Below are 16,792 nucleotides of genomic sequence, written 5' to 3'. Positions count from 1 at the left end.
CTTTCTTTCTTTCTTTCTTTCTTTCTTTCTTTCTTTCTTTCTTTCTTCTATTACCCATTGAGCATCCAGTGGGTGCATGGCGCCGTACTTGCTGCGAAAGATCTGAGTAGAATGTTGGTTTTTCTGTAACTACAGGGGAAAAAAACACAACTCATTAGGCTATCCCTTTGTGTCAATGAAACCAAAAGTGCTTCTTATAACTTTATCTCCATTCATGGCTTGTCTACCTAATGTCTAGCAGTATTGGAGAGACCGCAGCTGAGTGATGGGGACACATCAACTCATGGCCTCAGTCAGTTCATTCTTTAATTTCCTCACCAAATTATTGACTCAGAGCATAACCAAAGACCTCATCCATTCACCCCTGGCAGGTTCAGGGAATTGGAGTTTGATGGTAAAGCCTAGGCAGGGTGCAGGGAGTAGCAGGGCAGGGAGAGGGAGGAGTGAGAAAGGAAAGGCATGAAGTTCTATACCTCAGCCAGCAGCTGCCTTCATTTGCAACTGAAATCTAGCCAGCAGACCCTCTAGTTCCATCTCCCCTATGCTGCCCTAGGTCATGTGGCATTGGCAGCCCTGGGTTACACCCAAACCCCCAGGATGTTAGTCTCAGGCTGCTGATGGGTTGATTTGATATGAATCAAATACAGCCAAACTTGATGGCCACAGATTGTCAGCTGGGCCTGACTGAGTGCTGCCCCAACTCCTATGACAGCAAGATCATGGAGATAGGATAGAGTAAATCTTTACTGGTGGGTCATTGTGTGAAAAAGAGGTGTCCCCTTTATAAAAAGATTTTCAAGTGGATATGTATATTTAAAAAGTTGCTTGTGAAATATACTTTTGTAAATAATATTTAATTTTTTAAATAATATATTTGGTGCTGTTTTCTCAGATCCCCTGAGAGCACTTTTTATTTTCATTTTTAAATTCTATGGTTTCCTCTGCATTTCTTGAAGTATATTTTAAGGGAAATAGTGATCATCAATATACTCTTTTTAAAAAAAGATCTGTATCACGTTAGTCTGGACTGAGGCAGTAAAGCAATGCCTCTCTGCATTTCTTTCCCGAAGGAACAGACTCTGCGCTACATTACCAGGTTGAGAATTGAAATATTTTCTTGTACCAGTATTGGCTAGAAAAGAAAATAAATAAAATCAAATTTAGTAACAACGTAGTGATTCCTTTTGTTAGAAGAATTTCCAACAAATTGGGATCTTGTTTTTAATGTGTGTGTGCGCGCACACACGCGCACACTCACGCACACGTGTGTGCAAAAAGCACTTTGGATTGTGCCTCCTGTTTTTTTTCTTTTTTCTTTTTTTTTTTAATTGGGGACACTATATCTACAGTTTACACCTTCGGCACATAAGACTTTTCTTCTCTTTCTCTCTGGTGGTTTTGTTTCTGAGTGGACCAACAGTGCAAACCATGAGGATTTTGTTTTTCTGAGCATGGAGCTATTGCCAGTTTGCTCCTCTTTCGTTGTGTGCTCAACTTTCACAGATTGTAAAGGAAATCTGTTGTTTTGTGAAGACCAGAGTCAAATCTGTATTTCTGAGATGTGAGTGTACTCCTTATGTACCGTAGGGTTCCCTTTGTTGTAAAAGCCACCTCATTAACTGGTTTGGGTTAAAAGAACATCAGTAAAATCATACACAATACCTTGTAGGTAAACAGCTTATTTTATTTCAAGATCAGATTGCCTCAGGTTCAGGAAGAGGCTAGGAAATCTTAAACCCAATCAACTTACATATTTTAAGAAAGAGTCTGACTCTTAACAGAAAACGTACTAGTGGTCAAGGTGGAGGAAAGAGATGTTTAATCTTCTTAAGCAAAATACAGTCATGAAATCTGCCAGCAGTGAAAGGTAAAGCCAAGAAGAAACAAGCTATAATCATCACCAAATTGGATCTGCCTATATGTTTTTATATAACATTTTGGTGAAAGTGAGAGTCGGTTCCCTTTTCCAACCTGCAGAGACGATCTTTCGATAGAATAGAATCTGTCTATTTATGCTTGTGTTTACAAACTGTATTTGTTGGGTTTGGGTTTTGTTATTTTCTTTATCTTTTTTTTTTTTTTTTTTTGGTGGCATTTTTCAGGTCACTTTGCTTCAATAACAAAGATAATTATTTTCAAATAATTTGTCCTCACTTTTTCCTGTATTTGTACATAGTTATTCAGTATTAGAGAAAAGTGCATTGTTTCTGTCATATTTCAATCTGTGTTGGTGCTCATTTGAGAAAATAAAGTTTTCAAATATTTGGAAGGCTCATCTAGTCTTAATTGACCCAGCAAGTTTTATCTTGACTTTTAACATTTAAAGTAACTGAAAAGCCTGCAGGAGGTCATCTGTCTAACCCCATTCACAGAGCTGTCAACTGAGACCCTGTGGGATTGTTTTCTCCAAGGATATTTGGCCAGTTAATGAATAAAAATCAGGTCTCCTGCTTATCTACAAATGTTTCTCTTATCTTTGGTATCAGAAATGCATGAGTGACCTTTAGGATTTCTGTCTACTAACCCCCATATTAGACTCTCCAAACTTTCCTGCTTATACAAATTTCTTTGGGGGAAATTGGATTGCATTAAGTGAAGAGATAAAAGAATTGTAAAAAAACAAAATTATGTCACAAAGAGGCAGCATTATCTCTGAATAACTGGCTAACAAAGGGAAATGAGTATTCAGTTATAGTATACGGAGAATCAAGTCTTCTCACTCACCGAACAACTATGAAACATACATTAGATTCTAGGCGCTGGGTGACGGTTCAACCATTCTAATAAATCAGCTGTTTTTGTTTGCCTCCAGGATCATCCACATGCATAGCTTTGCATAACCAGTCAGTGTAAGTAATTTTGTATTCTGGTGCCTTCATTTAACACAGTAAATATTTTTGCCTACACTTGATTTTATACCATAACTTTTCCAAAAGCTTTTCTCCATGGCTTAGAGAGTTCTCACCTTGGTTAGGCAATTTAAATAGGGAAGAAAGAAGATATTAAAACCACACAAGTGTGTACATATCCGTGTGTTTTCGTATTGGTGAAATTATTTTAAAAGTCTGTTCTGTATAAAATAAGAAATACCTTATCTACTTCCCATGAATTTTTACTTATGCATTCTGGGCTGAGCTGCAATTGACTTTTATTTGTCCTTGAGTATATTATCTTATTCCTGTGACCTGTTTTGCTTCAGTGGATGTGTCTGTTATCATTTCATTCTTGTTTGCCTTTGGCAGACCAGGAGGAGAGAAAAGATAATGTGTGCTAGATACAACCAGTTTCAAACCAGCAATCCTCACACTTCAAGCTCTTACACCTCAGGGGCTGTCCAGGAGATCAGGCTGGGGAAAGTGAGGGGAGATCACTGATGTTCATGGAGTGCTTGGCTTGCGCCACACCTTGAATCGGGCACTTTGCCTACATGACCTCATTTAAGATCCTCGCAGTGAGGCATTTCCTCACATCATCCCAGGAGTCCTCACCACCCTATGGGAAAGTAATGACAAATGCTGATTATTCCCATTTTATAGATGATGAAATTGAGGTTAGGAAGTTTTCATGGGAATGACAGGGTCAGGAATCATAGCCTGGCTTCCCAGCCCTATGGTCTTTCCCTACACTGTGTTCCAAATTTTAGCACCTCTTTTCCTTCAGCCTTCTTAATTCTTGTATGGCTTCTTCACAGGATGCTTTCTTAGCCTGCCTGTCATGACTGCTTAATAAGTAGGGGTTCAGGGAATGTGAATTAAAAATTAATTTAAGCAAAGCCACAAAGGTTGCTGCTGCCTGAAAGGTATTGTGTATCCCATAGCTGAGTGTAAGGTGGGCTTTGTTGTTTTCTAATACGCTGCAATAGATCCCATGTGTAATCCTTGGCCCCTTGATTAATAGTACATACTTAATATCTGGTTGGTGAACATTGAATTAATGTGGCCGGTGGAGAACTAAAAGCTTTCAAAATCTGTTTAATATGTTAGTACCCCTAAGAGGAGAATGGAGAGGAGGTTGGCATTAAATGCTTCCTACACAAGGTAGGTAAATGGTTAAATCAGGAGCAATCAGTTTACTATTTGCATTTATTTATTCAACAAGCATTTTTTGGACATCTATTATGTGCCTAGTTTAGTCAGGGAACTAATCCTTGGGAGCAGAAAATCAGTGGTACTAATTATGCAGAGTGGGAGAACAAAGGGTTATGCATGGCTCTCCCTAGTTGGCCAAATATCCAGCCACATCAACCACCACCCTCATGGGCAGCTGTTTCCTGCAGAAGTAATTGCTCATAAATCCTTTAATCTGAACCTAGAGCAGGGCACAGGGCATTCTCTGGAGTCAGTGAACCTGGTTTCAAATACTGGTTTCACTTAGTAAAAAGATAATCTATGTGCTCAGTGCCTGGCACATAGTAAGGACTCAGTAATAAAATGGCTGTTATGATTACGGATTGCTATTTGAATTGGGAGTGAAATGAAGAGGACTGTTGTGTTTTATTTTTATGTACATTATTTGCTTAATTTTGCAACAATCCTATGAAGCAAATACTCCATTTTACAGAGGAATAAACTAAGGTTCAGAGCATAAATAACATGCTCATGGAAGAGCTGGGATTTGTTAATTCTTGTTCTGATGCGAAGCCCCCCACCCCCTCCCAGTCTGTGGCCCCAGCCTGACATTCAGGAAACAGGAATAACTACCAAATAGGAAACTTACTGGCAGATCAGACCAAGCACACACCCAAACTATCATGGAGGTTTTGTTTTCTCCTCTTGTTTTCCCCCCCCCCCCGGTTTTTTTATGAAATAGAAATTCTGTCTTTTCCATTGGAAGTCAAGAGTTCAAACCTCAGGAAGAATTGTTATACCTTTATTTTATATGATTTCAGGCCTGTTGATTGTAGGGCTGTGATTTTAAGGAAAAAAGTTGTTGCGTTCAGTTGTTCAGACTGATAGAAATGATGAAAGTAAAAAACTTGCCTACGTAGAAGTGACTAAAGTACCCTAACATACCACACCATCTCTGTGGGGCCATTCAGGGCTAACTCTCCAGGCCAGCTTGGAACAAGCCAAAGATTAAAAGTTTGCGTGTCATGAAGAGACTTCTAATTCCCCTCTAGGTGATACAGGATCTTTTTTCCCCCTAATGTTTATTTTTGAGAAAGCGCACAAGCGGGGGAGGGGCAGAGACAGGGGGACAGAGGATCCAAGCAGGCTCTGTGCTGACAGCAGAGAGCCCAACATGGGGCTCAAACTCACAGACCATCAGACCATGACCTGAGCTGAAGTTGGATGCTTAACCACTTAACTGACTGAGCCACCCAGGTGCCCCATGGGATCATTTTAATGAGAGACAGGATAGCTGGGAAAGCTGAATTTTTTAAGGCATTAGAAAATTACTTGAAAACTATGACAGAACTGTTAAATTATACTTATATTGAATTAAAATCATGCTAATGGTTTATTCCAAGCTCAGAAATAAGCAGGATAAAGTAGAAAGAAGGTTGGCTTTGGAATTAGACAGATGGGGATTTGAAGCCTGACTGCATGCTTATGTATTGATCACTCTGAGGAAGTAGCTGCAATTCTAGGGACTATTTTCCATCATCCATGAATTTAGGGATACCAGCAACCATACTCAAGTTATTGTTAGGATCAAATAGTAGCCATAATGTGTCCAGCACATTGACTCAATCAAATAGGACTTAGCAAGTGTCACCTTTTTTTTTTTTTTTTTTTGGCTGAGTATTGCTAGCACTATAGTGCTAGTTAGGATCTAATATTCATCTCTCCACACCACCTCTACAAAGGAAGAGAGGAAGTTAAGTCACCGGCACTTGGTCATGAGTTTTATGAGCAGACAAACTAGAACACAGCACCTAGGTGATCAGGCAAGTAGTTGGTCCCTGCACCATGCACTTGCTTTTACTTCCAGAGTATGTACGTTTATGGAAAGAAAAAAGGAAGGATATCAGCTAGAAAAAAACATCCTTGAATTTTAGAATCCTGTTTGATAATTTTCATGGTAACCATCTTTATTGGTCTTCAATAAAGCATAATTTGCTTTTTATTCTTGCATCCTGGTCTGATATGCAGGCAACATGCAGAAGAAGCAGAATGGTCTCAAACCTTGCTCACCTCCCCAGCCTCCCCTGGACTGCCTGCTTCTCATTCTGAGCTCATTGTCCGGAGCAAGGCCATGCAGGCACAGCAACCAAGCAGGGATATTTTATTTATGGCTTTAATAATGGAGTCTCTTGGGAAAATTTTGGTTTCCCATTCCGAGAAACCAAAATTCAGTCACAGTATGTTCTTAAAATTTATTACTGCTTGTTTTTTTCCTACCATATTCTTTGAGCCACCTTAATAGACTTTAAAATGTCCCTTCACAAAAGTAAGATAATTTGACCTGTCGTTCATTTGGTTGGTACGTTCTGTACCAGGCCAGCACAGTGTCAAAGATTAGGAATATAGGTTGATAATGTTGCTGCTGATGACATAATCCAATGTGGAACATGCCATGTGTATTACCGAAACTGCTGCCAGCCCAGCAGGAGCTTGTTTTGGCTTTGTCCAGTTCCCCGTCCCTTTTTCCCGCTGCTATTGGAAGAACAGCACCCACTTTTCCTGGAGGCACCCAGGTTTGAAGTTGTTTCCATGGTGACAGGGCATACCCAAGACTCAGGTTTCATTTCATTTTATATCTCCATGATATTATAAAGAAATAGCACCAGCGAGAATGCCAGCCATCTGAGGGAGGAGGATTGAGGAAAGGAAGAGCCACTGACCTTCTGGGGCCCTACCTATAGGAAGGACCTGTGGGAGTTTCTGTTTAACAAGGAGGTGTGGGTAGCCATCTTGCAAAGGAAAGGCCAAAGTTACCACAGAGATAACTGGTTTGGACCTGTTGTGTCCAATGCATCACATATTTCATCTTGCCTTGGGTAGACCCAGGTGTAGCCTACGGGTGATTTGCCCTAATAAGCTATGCCATGAGGCAGGCAGAACTCAACATGAGCATGCCTGTAAAGATCCTTTCTGTAGGCAGGAGACTAACTGGCATGTGGGACTAAAAAGCAGTCTTCCAGGCTAGATTTAGCTGTGTGACCTTGGATAGGTTGGTTACCTTTTGAGGCTCAGCTGACTGATCTCTAAAAGAAAGTTGTGGTAAGAACTAAGTGTGATAATGTACATCAAGAGCTGAGATGGAGCCTGGCACCCTAGAGCTGAAGAAATGTTGGTTATTGTTGCTATCGTAGTGGTGAAGGCAAGGCAGGGATGTGTGGTTTTCAAAGTGGAAAAATGCATGTGAATCACTAGACAAATAAGAATTAGAATAGGATGTTTTATAATGATTCTTTGCATGCATTTTCTAAGCATATTTTATTTTATATTTCTTTACATGTGTCTTGATATTTGGCAAATAGTAAATATCCCCCAAAACTTACACATTCTTTCAACAAGTATTTCTGAGCCAGACATTGTGCTAGAGATAAATAGACAGGGTCCCTGCCCTCAGGAAGTTTCTTCAATCCCTTCAGGGAGTACTTATTTAACAAAGGGGAGTGGGTGGTTGCCCAAAGAAGAAAAGATCAGAGCTACCATTGCAATTACTGGTTTGAACTGGAAAGTATAGTTATAGAAAGGCTTCCCAGAGACCTCTTGCTGCCTGTCTAACACTGGGTCCCTCTAGCTCTTGACCTAGGCCTGTGCTATGGTCCTTACCAGATTGTCTGTCTCCTTCCCCAGGACTCTTCCCAGAGTCCAGGTACCCGGACTCATTACAGTTGAAAAACTAGCAGCTCAGTGATGTTGGATGAACAAATATTCATGTGGATGTAAGGATGGTCATCTAATAGAAGAATTATTCCTTTCAACCTCGACATAAGAGGAGACTAGTGATATTTATGGACTGTTGTGGGAGAAAGGAAAGATTGTTTTAGCTTTTACCTTCATTCCATTGGAAACAGTAAGGTAAATGAGACAGAACTTTAGAAGATAGAAAAGGTAACTAAAGCAGGCATGTGTTTCACATCTCATGGTGGGAGTGAAGGTTCTCAAATGGTTTCATTCAGTCAAACCAAAGTACAAGGGGTGGGGAGCATGGGGGCTGGCAGTCACTCATGTAATAGCAAGGAAAAGGGTTTCTCCACGTGGGGTATGCTGGACAAAGAGCTGAGCAACGTTTCAGGCACAAACATGGATCATTTCAGCTGGTTGGTCAGAGAGTGATGTGCTATCTGCTGCCCAAGGAAAGTCCTCAGCACTATGGCCTGGTGAGGCCACATGTGAGCTAATTCAGTCATAGGTTGGGCAGTCAATGAACATGAACTCTAATTCTTTCCATGGGGTCTCTTTAGGTTTAACCTTTTTACCTCCAGACCTCACTAATCTCTCTGACTACTTTCTTTCCCCCTCTCTCACCCCTAATCTCTTTGGGTGAGGGAGTCCTTTTCAAGTGAGAGAGGTGGGGAAATCTTGCTTTGATTTATGGTATCTTCTCCCAAATGCTTTGTTCTTCCCTGGAATCTTTTTTTCTTACGTTTGATGGCCTAGGATTTTGAAACTCAAAAGCCAAAGAAATACAAATAGCTTTTCAAGTCAGATATAGTTTACAGATTGCAGAATTCACCTTCTTGAGGTGTACCTGAGTTTTAACAAATGGGTACAGTTGTGTAACCATCACAATTAAGATATAGAATATTTAAATCACCTCTAAAAGTTCCTTCATGTCCCTTTTATAGTGATCCCCCTCCTCTCTCTAGCCCCCGACAACCACTGATCTATTTTCTGTTCCTGTAGTTTTGCCTGTTCAGAATGTTCAGAACACCTTATAGTATGTAGCCTATTGAATCTGTCATAATACTTTAACATAATGCTTTAGAGATTCATCTGTTATTGCACGCATGAGTAGGTCATTCCTTATTTTTAAAAAAAAATTTTTAATGTTTGTTTACTTTTGAGAGAGAGACAGAGTATGAGTGGGGGAGGGGCAAAGAGAGAGGGAGACACAGAATCGGAAACAGGCTCCAGGCTCTGAGCTTGTCAGCGCAGAGCCCCATGCAGGGCTCGAACTCACGACCCATGAGATCATGCCCTGAGCCGAAGTTGGGCACGTAACTGACTGAGCCACCCAGGAACCCAAGTAGGTCATTCCTTCTTATTGCTGAATAGTATTCCCTTGTATGGCTATACTGCAGTATATTTATCCATAATGGGCACTTGTATTGTTGCCAGTTTCTGGCTATTATGGAAAAAGCTGCTATAAACATTTGTGGATAGGTTTTTGTGCATATTATGTATATATTTTTACCATTCTTGGGGAAATCCCTCAAAGTCAAATTGTTGAGTTATATGGCAAGTGGTTGTTTGTATTTAGAAGGAACTAACAAACTTTTTCCAAAATATTTGTGCCATTTTGCATTTCTCCCAGCAGTCCATGACAGTTCCAGTTTCTCCACATGCTTCTCAGCATTTGGAATTGTCTGTTTGTTTGTTTATATTTCAATTTAGTCATTCTGAGAGACATAGATTCTCTCTCTTTTTTTTTTTTTTTTTTTTTCCTGATTTCTGCTGCCACATTCCTCCCATGGGATAAATGTACAAAAATTCTTTTCTGACCAAACAAGGTAAAGAGTGGGGAAGAATTTAAAAGTGACTTTGCATTATAAGAACAAACATATCTTTTGCTTCATAAGAAAACATACATAAAGAATGAAAAAATGAAGATGTGAGAAAGCAGGTACTGGGAAGAGGGACCAGGTATAGGAGCTCATAAGCTCTCCAAAATGATTGCTTTCTGATTAATCCATTTAGAAAAACCCACTCTCTCTCTCTCTCTGGGCATAGATTATAAAACCAAGCCCTTTCTATTAATTCTTGTTTTCTAACCTAGTATCCTTTAAACCAGAAAGGTGAGCTTTGCAGAAGGATGGCTGTGATGACAGTATTGCTAAAATAGCTACATGTAAAATAATTATAAAACATTGCACATTCAAAAGAAAACTTCACCCTTAACCCCAAATTATGTTCGTTCTTTCTTTCTTTCTTTCTTTCTTTCTTTCTTTCTTAGAAAGTGATTTGCCATGAAGCTTTTGAAACCTTTTGAGGAATTATCTTGTTCTTTTCCTTGTTACTCCTCATTCACTTCATTGGCGCACAATGAATACAATTTATAATCTTGGCCATTTAGTTCAAGATCCCCGTGATAGTCTTATGACATCTAAAAGAGGCTGCTAGGGGCGCCTGGGTGGCTCAGTCAGTTAAGCGGCCAACTTCAGCTCAGGTCATGATTTTGCGGTCCGTGAGTTCGAGCCCCGCGTCGGGCTCTGTGCTGACAGCTCAGAGCCTGTAGCCTGTTTCAGATTCTGTGTCTCCCTCTCTCTGAACCTCCCCCGTTCATGCTCTGTCTCTCTCTGTCTCAAAAATAAATAAACGTTAAAAAAAAAATTTAAAAGAGGCTGCTAGAATCAGCATCTAGGAAACTCAGGTCTGAAACAGAGACTACAACCCCTTCTTTCTGCATGAGAATTGAAAGGAAGGCATTTCTTCCAACCATGTGTGGATACACACTGGGGGGATTTGTTTATCCAGGTTGCTTCTTGTACACCCCTTTGTGGCCAACAGGAGGAACAAAACAGCCTGTAGTCTACCCTGAAAGTCTCTATATCCCACTTCTTTTCCTCCTTCCTTCTTTTGCTGTTTGTATCCAGGCTGCCTACACCAATCACCTTTTTCCAAATGCAAGGGAGAGCAAAGGGGTAAAAGGGTGGGAGTTTTGAAGAATTCAGGTAATCTGCTGATTGGTTGGCAGTGCTTACTTTTGGTTTCTAGGCAATAAATCATGACTTAGAAGCAGAAAGCCACTCCCAGTTTCCGCTACCATCTGGATCCATATTCCCCAAGGTCCTGTGTCCAAGGTGACCCAGTACTATGGTAAATGCAAAACCTGCTAAAATTGAGTGTCTATGTTTGAGAACCAGACTCTAGACATTTGGTTCCATGAGTGATGGTGACATAATGGGGTCAAGTGAAGCTGTCAGGAAAATAGTTACTAATAATAGCTCTTCTGTATTGAGCACTAGCTCTGTGCCAGTCATCAAATGCTCCATATGTTCTTTTTTCATTAGCCTTTACATTAACCCTATAATGTAGGCCCTATTATTAATTCAGTTTTAAAGTTAAAAACAAACAAAAACAAAACAACCCCCCCACCCCCCAAAACCCTTGGGCTTAGTGAGATGGTGACTTCCTACATGCCCACAGCTAGCAGATGGTAGACCCAAGTTTTAAACCTAGATAATGTGACTCCAAAGTCTCCATTCTTAACCACTCTATAACTACAATCTGAGCCCCGCTGCAGTAAAAATCCCCAGGTAGATAAATCTAACAATGGGAAAGTGTGAGAAAAAACGTTTCCCAGGTTTTGAAATCTACTTCTACTTCGAAAATCAATTCGTTTCAACAAGTCACTCATTTATTCACTTAACAATGACTTTTTAACATGTACAGATGCTGGAGATACAGCAGTAACAAGGTAACTATGGTTCCTGCCCTCGTGGACCTTACCATCATAAAGAGAGACAGTTTGTAAAGAGAAAATTGCAATGAAAAAAATGGTGTGTTTCATCAGAGTTATGAAGGGGCAATGCCAAAGAAGAGGAAGAGGTTTCTAAATTTGGTTATGAGAGTGAGAAAATGCTTCACAGAGGAGGCATCTTAGGAGCTGAGTCTCAAAGAATATAGAGGGATCACCGATAGACAAGGTATGTGCGCAGACATGCACATATGTAAGGGAAGGTGTGGTGTTGCACCGATGAGATAAGAAGGAAGCATTGTGGGCAGAGAGGGCAACCCAACCCCAGTATTCACATTTGAGAGAGCACACGTTTGGTGATGCCTGTAACAGGGTTCAAGGTAAACAGCAGGAGAGGAGGAAGAGGCTGCATAAGGTGGATGGAGCCACGTCTTGAAATGCCTTTTAAAGAGTTTGGGTTTTTTGTTTTGTTTTGTTTTGTTTCTGTTTGTTTGTTTATATTTTTTAATGTTTATTTGTGTGTGTGTGTGTGTGTGTGAGAGAGAAAGACAGCACGAGTGGGGGAGGGTCAGAGAGAGAGGGAGACACAGAATCTGAAGCAGGCTCCAGGCTCTGAGCTGTCAGCACAGAGCCTGATACGGGGCTCAAACTCATGAGCCACCATATCATGATCTGAGCCAAAGGCTGAGGCTTAACCAACTGAGCCACCCCTGTGCCCCAAGGAGTTGTGTTTTAACTCATGGGCAGCAAGAAGCCATTTAAAGATTTTGAACAGACACATGACATGACCAGATGGGCATCAAATTCCAACTTGGTCAGTTATGGAAGGAAGGAGTAGAGAAAGGCAGAGAGGGAGATACTTTAGGAGGATGTGGTAATATTGCAGATGAGAAAAGATGCAATGTCTAACCGAGGGTGGTAACCATGGAGACAGAGAGGAAGAGCTGAATGAGAGTATGATTAATAAGGCAGAATCCACAGGACTTGATTGTTCAGTGAGGTGGCATAAGGGCTACCTACACAGGCTATGTGGTTTCAGATTGCATTGATCCCATACACTTCCTAGCAGTGTGACTTGGCCAAGTTACTTAAGCCATCTGCCTCAGCCTCCTCATCTGTAAAATGAGGATAATAATAGGATTTGCAGCATAGGGTTGTGGTAAAGATCAAATGAGATCTATGTGTCTAGAACAGCATCTGGCACAGTAACTGCTCAACAAATTTTGTATTTTCATTATTTTAGTGATAGAAAGTGAGGGATCTAAGCTGGGTCCCAGGTTCCTGACCTGAGTCACTGTACCAACATGAGCTAGGTGTAGGATACTCTCCTTGAGAAAGCTGTAGTCTAATAGAACACCTACTAGTAACACTGTGGAACTGATTGTACCCTAGTAGGCCCCAACTAAGATTTGCTGTTCTTGTTTAGCCATGAAAGTGATACTGCTGAGTAGCTCTAGGTTCTGGGCTGCCTGACTCACAGCAATATTTTCTGCCTTTATTCTGATCAAGTCCCAAAGATATTTTTCAAACATCAAAAATATTTCATGTGATCCTAATGCTTTGAAAGTAATCCCAGATCATTGAAAAAAGTACTAGAAAATACTCCCTGAAAAGGTAATTTTTTGTATTTGTATATATTTGTATATATGTGTATATATGTATATATATGTATATATATGTATATATATAATATATTTGTATATATGTGTATATATGTATATATGTATACATGTATATATATGTATATATGTATACATATATATACAAATATGTATATATGTGTGTGTGTGTGTATGTGTGTGTGTATATCTTAAAGCTTTCTAGAACTTACTATATGTTTTTCCTCTAGTCACTTTATTATAAATGATTTTCAGTAAGTATATTGCCTCCAATCCATACATCCATTGATCCATCTATCCACCCACGAACCCTCCATCCACCCACCCATCCATCTATATCCACCTACACACCATGTGGTATGCATAGAATTTGGAGCCAGGGGGCACCTGGGTGGCTCAGTTGGTTAAACATCGACTTTTGATCTCAGCTCAGGTCTTGATCTCAGGGTTGTGAATTTGAGTCCCGTGCTGGGCTCCATGCTGGGCGTGGAATCTACACTAAAAGAGAGAGAGAGAGAGAGAGAGAGAGAGAGAGAGAGAGAGAGAGAGAAGAATTTGGAGCCAGACACATCACTGTTAAGCATTACTACCTAGTAACAGTGATGCCTTGAGGCTGTTATGTCAGTTCTCTGAACCCAGTTCCTTGTTTGTAAAATAAGGATTCGAACAAGTATCTCCTCACAGTTCTCCTGTGAGGATTCAATGAGACAATGACTATAAAGTATGGAGCACAGCACTGTGCATGTACTAACACTCTACTACTGGTAGCTGCTTTTATTACTTTGCATGCCAGGCATTGTGCCAGACACTGAGCATACAGCAGGGAACATGAGAGTTAGGGACGCTGCCCGCCTAGAACTTTCAGTCTAGAGGAAAAGAAAGATATGAAATAAGTGATTTTTCCCAGACAATCCCATCTCATTATATAGCACTACTATCTTCCCAGCTTACTAGGTTCAAAATCAAGACATCTTTGATTCCCCTCTATCAATCCCCACCCCCATATCTAACCCATAGGGAAGTCTTTTTAGCTCTACCCCTAAAATATATCTCAAATCTGGCCAGATTGCACCATCTTCAATGCTACAACCTGGTTCAAGCATTCATCTACCTTTCCTGGGCTCCTGCAACAACTTCCATAACTGGTCTCCTTACTTTCACTCATGCCCCTTATAGCACATTTCCAAGAATAGCCACAGGAATCCTTACATAGCATAAATCAGATCTTGCTGGTCCTCTGCTTAAATGCTGCAATTAGAATAAAATTCAACCTTCAAGGCCCTACATACTCTGGCACCTGCAGCTTCACTACCCACAACCATGTGGAAATTCTTTCTGTACCTTGAATGCATCCAGCTTGTTTCTGCTTAGGGACTTTACACTGAGGTCTCCACTGCTTAGGATGCTCTTCTCTATATCTTACCATGTCTGGCTCCTTGTGCATCAGGTCTCTAGTTAGATGTCGTCTCAGAGAGGCCTCCTCTGGCAACACTACCTCATTACCCCTGCCCCTCATCACTCTATTCTCTTACCTTGTTTTGTTTTCTTTATATCATTTCTCTGTCTATCCTTCCTTCCTTCCTTCCTTCCTTCCTTCCTTCCTTCCTTCCTCTTCCTCCCTCCATCCCTTTTTTTCTCTTTCCTTCCTCCTTCCCTCTCTCCCTCCATCCCTCTTCTTGCTATTTTTCTTTTTTTTTTTTCAACATTTATTTATTTTTGGGATAGAGAGAGACAGAGCATGAACGGGGGAGGGGCAGAGAGAGAGGGAGACACAGAATCGGAAACAGGCTCCAGGCTCTGAGCCATCAGCCCAGAGCCCGACGCGGGGCTCGAACTCACGGACCGCGAGATCGTGACCTGGCTGAAGTCGGACGCTTAACCAACTGCGCCACCCAGGCGCCCCGCTATTTTTCTTTCTTTTTCAGTCTCTACATATAGCTGGTCTCATGAGGGGCAGGACTTTGTCTTCTTGCCTCCATATCTATGTGCCTTGAATAGTACTCAGCACATAGTAGGTGCTCCATAAATATTGTTTCAATCAATGATTAAATGACTGGTTGAGGTAATTCCAGCAACGTGTGTGATCACAGGAACAATACTACTGGGGCAGCAGGGTGACAGTTGCTCAACTATGTATTGGAAAAGATTTCCATCTGTCTGAGAGTTAAATTCAGTCCTGCCTGATAGAAAGAACTTGGACTAGAATTTTCTCAGGATTTCTTCCAATCTGAGATTCTGGGATCCATGCCCTTCACCATGTCCTGAAGTATCCTTTCACCTGGTTTTTAGCAATACACAGATTAAAAAGCCACGGTGGCCAAGTGGTTGGTGAAATGGAGATCTGGACACCATTCTTAACAGGGTAATCAGTTCCTTTCCTGAAAGAGGCACTGCCAAGATTCTACACAGGTTATTTTATAGCTGATATAATAACAAAGACCCCTATTTGTAGTGCATCTACTGTAACATTCCATTCATCTGGCATACCTCTTGACTAATTCTTATAACAACTCTGCAGAGTAGGTGTTATCTTCCTTCTCACCTTGCATATGTGGAACCTGAGGCCCAGAGAAGAATCCTTACTTGTCTAAGGTCACAAACCCGGTAAAAGGGGGAGCTGGGATTCAAACCCAGGTCTTCTGGCTCTGATATCTAGGCTGGTTCCACAACAGTCTAGAGAGCCAACTCCTTAAAGTGGGGAGTAGATGGTGTTGATACAGAACTAGCTAATGCTAATTTAGGAAAAACAATCCTGAGATAAAGAGTTATAGAAAGAAGACTTCTTAATTAGCCTGCTGGCCCAGCAAGAATGGTGAGTTTTAGCTCCTGTAGGTCAGAGCTATTTGGCATCTGGGGATTCAAGGGCAGGACTATAGGGACCAAGGAGAAAACTGTTTTCAAAAACAAAGAAGGGCTTCTGTGAGCTGCATCAGGGAGGGCAGTATGCTCATAGTGATGAGAACATGCTGGGGGACAGGAACAAGGAAGAGGTTGTAGGGAAGAAAAAAATGTACCAGAAAGGTTCTGGACAGAAGACAGATAGGCGTGGGGGTGGGGGAGAAAGGGAAGAGAAGCAAATGCATCCACAGCAGGAGATTTAGAAGAACCGTTTTGTAGCCCCTGACCTTCTCCCAGAATGTTCTTCACTGCATCCCTGGCTGAGGTACACTTTCATTCTTCTTAGAGCCTTTCATTAAAAGACAAGGAAACTTAGCTGAGCAGTGAGGGAAGATCTTCATGGGCAACTGCCACTGAAATCCCAAGTCCTTAAATGTCACCTCCTAGAGATGCCTTCCCTCATCTAAATGAGACCCCCCCCCGCCATAATTCTCTATTACTGTACCTGATACTTCTCTCAATAGCATTTCTCATAATTTATAATTACATAGTTAGTAATTTTCATGGACATTGTCTGTCTCACCCCGTAGGGCAGAGACCATCTTTGTTTTATTTGCCAACGTGTATAGAACAGCACCTAGAATGGTGCTGCTGTTCTAGAATGGTGAGGTAAATGTTCAAGAACTATTTGTTAAACAACTGAAGGAGTGAATGGTGTCTGGGCGTCTGATCCTTAAATCGAGTGGTCTCTGTGGCATGTGAATAAATTATGGTTTACTCATCCCCTCAACATGTACCTA

At 41.0% G+C, this 16,792-nt stretch overlaps 1 protein-coding gene across 1 annotated transcript in view; it reads left to right on the top strand.

The window, feature by feature from the left end:
- Positions 1-16,792, top strand: part of YPEL2 (yippee like 2) — a 106,137-nt gene that overhangs the window by 63,934 nt on the left and 25,411 nt on the right. The window lies entirely within an intron of this gene.

The sequence above is a fragment of the Herpailurus yagouaroundi genome, unplaced genomic scaffold, assembly GCF_014898765.1.
Source record: "Herpailurus yagouaroundi ecotype Mexico unplaced genomic scaffold, PumYag 189, whole genome shotgun sequence".
Lineage (NCBI taxonomy): Eukaryota > Metazoa > Chordata > Mammalia > Carnivora > Felidae > Herpailurus > Herpailurus yagouaroundi.
This window is presented reverse-complemented; position numbering and strand designations above follow the sequence as displayed.